This window comes from Ptychodera flava, assembly GCF_041260155.1.
Source record: "Ptychodera flava strain L36383 chromosome 3 unlocalized genomic scaffold, AS_Pfla_20210202 Scaffold_25__1_contigs__length_14229661_pilon, whole genome shotgun sequence".
Classification (NCBI taxonomy): domain Eukaryota; kingdom Metazoa; phylum Hemichordata; class Enteropneusta; family Ptychoderidae; genus Ptychodera; species Ptychodera flava.
This window is the reverse complement of record NW_027248279.1, coordinates 12,025,415-12,033,796: the sequence shown is the minus strand read 5'-3', so window position 1 is coordinate 12,033,796 and position 8,382 is coordinate 12,025,415. Positions and strand designations below refer to the sequence as shown.

The 8,382-nt window shown below is 34.6% G+C and overlaps 1 protein-coding gene across 2 annotated transcripts in view; it reads left to right on the top strand.

Moving 5' to 3' along the window:
* The first annotated feature begins 1,181 nt into the window (after positions 1-1,181).
* Positions 1,182-8,382, top strand: part of LOC139125504 (uncharacterized) — a 42,580-nt gene continuing 35,379 nt past the window's right edge. For both annotated transcript variants that reach the window (XR_011550249.1, XM_070691572.1), the window contains exon 1: positions 1,182-1,339. The gene's annotated coding sequence lies outside the window, so the exon portion shown is untranslated. The remainder of the gene's footprint in view (positions 1,340-8,382) is intronic.

The window sequence follows — 8,382 nt, the reverse complement described above, 5'->3', positions numbered from 1 at the left end:
TCTAGCTGCAATAATTGTAGCCCTTGGTTGGTGGGGATTGGGCTTCTGTCGTGCGGCTCGCGCCTTGCCCCAAACAGGGGCAAGGCGCGAGCCGCACGACAGAAGCCCAATCCCCACCAACCAAGGGCTACAATTATTGCAGCTACAGATCGTCCATTTTTTCTGAACATATTGACTATTGTTGTTAAAATATCTGACCGGTGTTTTTGACCCAGACTTCTTAAGTGAGCTCCGTTTCATGACTATGGTCAGCCACGCATAAGGCTGCATTAACAAATAAGAGAAGGGGGGGGACCGTAGAGGAATTGAAAGATGAAGGACATTTTATGTCATCCGACGGTTGGTAATCTAGAACCATTTTGTTTCATGCCATGACTTTTATCTCAAAAAAAGTCTAAAGATGTATGAATGCCATTAAATGTTCGTAAACGAATGATTGCATGCGCATGTTTATATCAGGGACATTCCTTTTAGCCTCTAAAATTCAAATTGGTAAAATGAAAAGAGAAGATTATTTTCAAATCGGATCGTTATTGTATGTTGTGTTTTATATTCTAGTAAATTTTTTCCATCTTTTCGCGAAATAAATAAATGTATCAAAACTTGACCCTGTTAACAGAAAGTGAATCAAATACATTTGATCGCATTTCACAATCATTGTTCAGTACCCTCCTAATAAAATTAAATTGACTTTGAAAGAGGATCGGTCGCAGTAAAATCATTGCTTAGTCATTACTTTCACGGAAACGACATTTTGAAGAATTGATATTCGACTCTGCGCTGTCGTTGAGATGGTTTCAGGGACATGAGAATACACCGTCCTGGTCCATGACCTCACTCACCTTAATAATCTTTAATGCCTCAAGGTTGGCAATCTTTTGAAGGATAAACATGCCTTGTGCTTTATCTCGGGTCACCTATAATTTGCAACTTGAATACTCTGCAACTTGAAGTTTTGGTTTAGAATTCTTACAGAGTATGTGCATGATTTTTTTGCAGAGAAGAGTAGTAAATGTAAGTTATATTTGTATAAGATGATTAATATTTGGCTGTTTTGATATAATATGTCAGGTTTTGTAAGCTATTCCATACTTCTACTTTGTAGACAGGTGTATAAGCAGGTACTACTTTCTATGTGGCGGACGTATACTACTATCAAAAATCAGTCCGATACCGGTTGTTTGTATCTTGATTCAAACACATCTACGTTTCAACGATGTTAGTATAATTACGGCGGGCTTGACATTACCGGAGTCTCTCACAACGCTAACCAGTAAAATAACGTCATCTTCCATGTGACCAGGCATTGTTGAAAAATGGACAAACTAGTCACCATAACGTAAGTTGGATAACATATCCCAGTGGTTATTACAGTACAGGTGGCATTATGACGACGCAGGTGGCGCCATTTTTACGTCGATCAGCCTATAGTTTGTTAAAGTGTCCGCGGTAAGGGGCAAAGTACAAACATATTTGACTTACAAATCCTACATCTGTTGCAGTGAATGTCGACCCAATTAAGACTTAATTGAAGTGAAACATAAAAGTCTCGGGCGGTCAACAATAGAAGTAAAGCTTTAGATTATCCAGGAACATCATGGGATGCCAAAGTGCTTCAAAAGATGATGAATGAGTTTAGGCCTATATAGTTCCAGAACTTACGGCATGAAGGTATTCAGAAGATCATTATCTCAAATAGAAACATTGAAGGGAATGCTCGGTTGGTACAGCCCATTAACGCCATCTGCAACCAGTATATGAACTGAAAATGCTCACGTGTTTCATTATATATTGCAGTTATGTGTAAAATTGAACCTTTGCCACATGTTTGCAACTTCATTGAAAGTATTATGATCAACATAATGAACAATAATCACCGCCGATTAGGTCATGAAGTATGCAATTAGCTGAAATAAAAATATCAAAGTTCTTTGACTGCTGTCATTGTATCACCACATTATATAGCAAGTGTAATTACCTTTGGCCAAGTCCTTCAAGCCATATATGCCGAGCTGTGAAAGCTCATTAGATATGCAAATTATAAATTAGCTGACATAAAAATGTGAAATGACGTCACTTTTGATATTGTTTTAACCAGGTATAATCATCAATGTACATAGCATGTTTTGCCAACTTTGATCAAGTAAATCCAGTATATATCCCTAATAAGCAAAGGTCATTAAATATGCAAATTAGGAATTGGCTTAAGTAAAAATGCTTAATGATTTTCCACAATGTTGTATCATGGTATCTGTAATATATGTAGCAAGTTTTGTCAACTTTGGTCAAGTTGATTCAGATATATATCTCTAATTAGGAAAGTTCATTTAATATGCAAATTAGGAATTGGCTGAAGTAAAAATGTTTTTTGATTTTCAATAATATTATATCACAGTATCTTTGATGTATATAGCAAGTTTCAACAACTACAATCAAGTTAATTCAGATATATATCCCTAATGGGAAAGTTTATTAAATATGCAAATTCGGAATTGGCTGAAGTAAAAATGTTTAATGACTTTCAAAAATGTTGTATCATAGTAGCTTCAATACATGTAGCAAGTTTCATCAACTTTGGTCCAGTCAATTTAAATATATATCTCTAATTAGCAAAGTTCATTAAATATGTAAATTAGGAATTGGCTGCAGTTAAAATGCTTAATGACTTTCAATAATGTTAAATCATAGTATCTTTAATATACATACCAAGTTTGGTCGATTTTGATCGAGTCAAATCAGACATATATCCCTAATTAGGAAAGTTCATTAAATATGCAAATTAGCAACTCTCTTTCATATCATCCCTTAATGGTCCCCACTGCTGATATATCTTGGTGTGATCAACATTTGTAGCAAATCTCATCAAATTGTGTGCAGTCGTTTTTAATGAATATCCGTTTTTTCTAAAATCATTAATTATGCAAATAAGCAAAAAGTATGCAAGCCACACCTACCAAAAACTACTCAGTTCTTGCCATTTGCTAACTGAATATATGTACCAGATTTGATTCTGATCTGATAAGCCGTTTTTGAGATATTGGACCAACAGACAGACAGACAGACAGACAGACAGACAGACAGACACACGGACACACAGACAGACAGACAGACAGACAGACAGACATCGCTGCGACATATGCTCACGTGTGTAAACACGTGAGCAAAAATGTTGCCACATTGGATGATCTCGTCAATGTCCTTGTACTGTACCAACTTCGAAAAATAGTGACAACATCACTGTTCGCTCCCATATACTTATCACCAGATATGAACTGAAAATGCTCACGTGTTTCATACAGTTATGTGTAAATTTGAACCTTTGCCACATGTTTGCAACTTCATTGAAAGTATTATGATCAACATAATGAACAATAATCACCACTGATTAATTCTCAAAGGTCATGAAGTATACAAATATGTAATTAGCTGAAATAAAAATATTAAAGTTCTTTGACTGCTGTCATTTATATAGGAAGTGTAATTACCGTTGGCCAAGTCCTTCAAGCCATATATGCCGAGCTGTGAAAGCTCATTAGATATGCAAATTGTAAATTAGCTGACATGAAAATGTGAAATGACTTTCGATATTGTTTTAACCAGGTATAATCATCAATGTTGTCATGTTTTGCCAACTTTGATCAAGTAAATCCAGTATATATCCCTAATAAGCAAAGTTCATTAAATATGTAAATTAGGAATTGACTTAAGTAAAAATGCTTAATGATTGTCAATAATGTTGTATCATGGTATCTGCAATATATGTAGCAAGTTTTGTCAACTTTGGTCAAGTCAATTCAGATATATATCTCTAATTAGGAAAGTTCATTAAACATGCAAATTAGGAATTTGCTGAAGATATTGTATTACAGTGTCTGAAATGTACATAGCAAGTTACATCAATTTTGATCAAGTCAATTCAGATGAATATCCCTAAGTATGAAAATTCATTTAATATGCAAATTAGGAATTGGCTGAAGTAAAAATAGCGTCAATGACACTGTAGCTCCCATCCTGGACTATTTAGTGTTTGTTCTCTGGTCAGATATTTGAACATGTGTGAAAGGGATAAAGTGCATGAAGTGAAAATACTTAAATGAAATGTACTGGAGACAGTGAAATATGTTTAATGTAATTATTCAGAATATAAAATGGAAAAAATACAGAATTAGATATATCGAATACTGTGATACAACCATTAACTCAACAAGTCATTTACAATGACATAGTCCCCACTTGTAATAGGAGTACTAGTCTTGATGGGGCAGGAAAATGTGGTCATTAAGAAGTATCATTGGAGTGTATATGTTGAGATCTATGGGCACATAGGTCTATGTCGTTGTTCCCAATTTGAAACACATGAGGCATGTCTAAGTTACAGTTCTAAATCGGGAAAAAAGATCAGACCTCTAGCAGTATTGGCCAGCCAAGAAATACATATGCACATTATAAATGAGGTACAAGATGTGACATCTTAAGGTCTAATATCCTATCAAAATTGGAGGGTATAGAACTTGTGGTTACTGAAATATGCATATATATGTATAATCAAGGTCAAAGGTCATCAAGGTCACATGACATTTTCAAAAAAATTATATTCCTAATTAATCCCTATATGCCAAAAAATCAGATCTCTAGCTCTATTCGCTTGCCCAGAATTAGATGTGTACATAATTAATGAGGTAAAGCATGTGTTGTCATAAGGTCTCCCATCCTACTAAATACAAAGGACATAGCACTTGTGGTTACTTATTTATTGACATAAACATATATTTTAGGTAAAAGGTCATCGAGGTCACATGACATTTGGTCAAAAAATTTCTCTCCTATAGTTATCCCTATATACCAAAAATCAGACATCCAGCTCTATTGGCTTGCTCAGAATGAGATATGTGCATAATTATTGAGGTACAGTATGTGGCGTCATAACGTGTCCCATCATACCAAACATGAAGGGTGTAGCACTTGTGGTTACTGAGTTATGGAAAAATATGTATATTTGAGGTCAAAGGTCACCGAGATCACGTGACATTTTGTCAAAAAAATTGTATTGCTAAGTTATCCCTATATACAAAAATCAGACCTCTAGCTCTATTGGCTCGCTCAAATTTGATATGCGCATAATTAATGAGGTACAATATGTGGCGTCATAAGGTGTTTCATCATACCATACATGAAGGCTGTAGCACTTGTGGTTACTGAGTTATGGACAAATATGTATATTTGAGGTCAAAGGTCACCGAGGTCACGTGACATTTTTTCAAAAAAATTGTATTGCTAAGTTATCCCTATATACCAAAAATCAGACCTCCAGCTCTATTGGCTCGCTCAAAATTAAATATGCGCATAATTAATGACGTACAATATGTGGCGTCATAAGGTGTTTCATCATACCATACATGAAGGCTGTAGCACTTGTGGTTACTGAGTTATGGACAAATATGTATATTTGAGGTCAAAGGTCACCGAGGTCACGTGACATTTTTTCAAAAAATTTTATTGCTAAGTTATCCCTATATACCAAAATCAGACCTCCAGCTCTATTGGCTCGCTCAAAATTAATATGCGCATAATTAATGAGGTACAATATGTGGCGTCATAAGGTGTTTCATCATACCATACATGAAGGCTGTAGCACTTGTGGTTACTGAGTTATGGACAAATATGTATATTTGAGGTCAAAGGTCACCGAGGTTACGTGACATTTTGTCAAAAAAATTGTATTGCTAAGTTATCCCTATATACCAAAAATCAGACCTCTAGCTCTATTGGCTTGCTCAAAATTAGATATGCGCATAATTAATGAGGTACAATATGTGGCGTCATAAGCTGTCCCATCATACCATACATGAAGGCTGTAGCACTTGTGGTTACTGAGTTATGGACAAATATGTATATTTGAGGTCAAAGGTCACCGAGGTCACGTGACATTTTGTCAAAAAAATTGTATTGCTAAGTTATCCCTATATACCAAAAATCAGACCTCTAGCTCTATTGGCTGGCTCAGAATTAGATATGCGCATAATTAATGAGGTACAGGATGTGGTGTCATAAGGTCTCCCATCATACCAAATATGAAGGGTGTAGCACTTGGGGTTACTTAGTTATGGCCATATATGTATATTTGAGGTCAAAGGTCATTGGGTCACATGACATTTTGTCAAAAAAATTGTATTGCTAAGTTATACCTATATACCAAAAATCAGACCTCTAGCTCTATTGGCTGGCTCAGAATTAGATATGCACATAATTAATAAGGTACAGGATGTGATGTCATAAGGTCTCCCATCATACCAAATATGAAGGGTGTAGCACTTGTGGTTACTGAGTTATGGACATATACTCATATTTAAGGTCAAAGGTCATCGAGATCACATGACATTTTGTCAAAAAATTTGTATTGCTAAGTTATCCCTATATACTGATTTTCACTTTGTTTAGTGTGATTAGATATTATTTTAGCTGAAAAAAGGGTCCAGGGAAAGTAAGGAAAATCCAGTATTCTACAGTGTAACAATTGGCTGAAAATATAAAATTTCTTTCAGTCTCTAGAATCCGAAACCGAATCCGAAACCGAATCCGAAACCGAGTCTAATTTCAGCATCGTCTAGCCAGAGTGTAACGTGGGATAGCGCCCTCAAACCACAGATACCGGCTTCCCATAGACTACCATGTATCAGAAAAATTAAAACTGTGATAACTCATTAATATGCAAGCCACGCCCACCAAAACCTTTTCAGTTCTAGCCATTTGAATTCTGAAGATGTCTACCAAATTTGACTGAAATACGTTCAGGCCGTTTTTGAGAAAATGGACCAACAGACAGACAGACACACAGACAGACAGACACACAGACGGACAGACAGACAGACAGACAGACAGACAGACATCGCTACGACATATGCTCACGTGTGTGAACACGTGAGCAAAAACCAGATATGAACTGTAAATGCTCACGTGTTTCATTATATATTGAAGTTATGTGTAAATTTGAACCTTTGCCACATGTTTTCAACTTCATTGAAAGTATTATGATCAACATAATGAACAATATTCACCACAGATTAACTTTATAGGTCATTAAGTATTCAAATACGCAATTAGCTGAAATAGAAATAGTTAATTTCTTTGACTGTTGTATCACCACTTTATATAGCAAGTGTAATTGCATGCCTTTGATCAAGTCCTTCAAACTATATATTCCAAACTTTGAAAGCTCATTATATATGCAAACTATAAATTAGCTGACACGAAAACTTAAGTGCGAAATGACTATCAATATTGGTATAACCTTGTATAATCATCAATGTACATAGCATGTTATGCCAACTTTGATCAAATAAATCCAAGTATATATCCCTAATTAGGAAAGTTCATTAAATACACAAATTAGGAATTGGCTGAAGCAAAAATGCTTAATGCCTTTCAATAATGTTAGCCTACATAATAGTATCTTTAATGAACATAGCAAGTTTCATCAATTTTGGTCATGTAAATTCAAATATATATCCCTAATTTCAAAATTCATTAAATATGCAAATTAGGAGCTGGATGAAGTAAAATGCTTAATGACTTTCAGTAACGTCATATCATAGTATATTTATGTACATAGCAAGTTTCGTCAACTTTGGTCTAGTCAATACAGATAAATATCCCAAATTATGAAAGTTCATTAAATATGCAAATAAGGAATTGGCTAATGTTCAAATGCTTAATGACTTTCAATAATGTTCTATCATAGTATCTTTAATGTACATAGCCAGTTTCGTCAACTGTGGTCTCGTCAATTCAGATAAATACCCCTAATTAGGAAAGTTCATAAAATATGCAAATTAGGAATTGGCTGAAGTAAAATGCTTAATGACATTTAATAATGTTCTATTATAGTATCTAATGTACATAGCAAGTTTCATCAATTTTGGTCATGTAAATTCAAATATATATCCTTAATTTCAAAAGGTCATTAATATGCAAATTAGGATTTGGATGAAGTAAAATGCTTATTGACTTTCAGTAATGTTAAACCATAGTATCCTCAAATGCATACCAAGTTTCGTCAATTTTGATCGAGTAAATTCAGATATATATATGCCTAATTAGGAAATTTCATCAAATATGCAAATTAGTAATTAACTTTCACGTCATCCCTTAATAACTTGCACAGCTGATATATCTTGATGAGATCAACATTTGTAGCGAATCTCATCAAATTGTGTGCAATCGTTCTCAATGTATAGCCGTTTTTTCTACCAGATATGAACTGTAAATGCTCACGTGTTTCATTATATATTGAAGTTATGTGTAAATTTGAACCTTTGCCACATGTTTGCAACTTCATTGAAATTATTATGATCAACATGATGAACAATAATCACCGCCGATTAA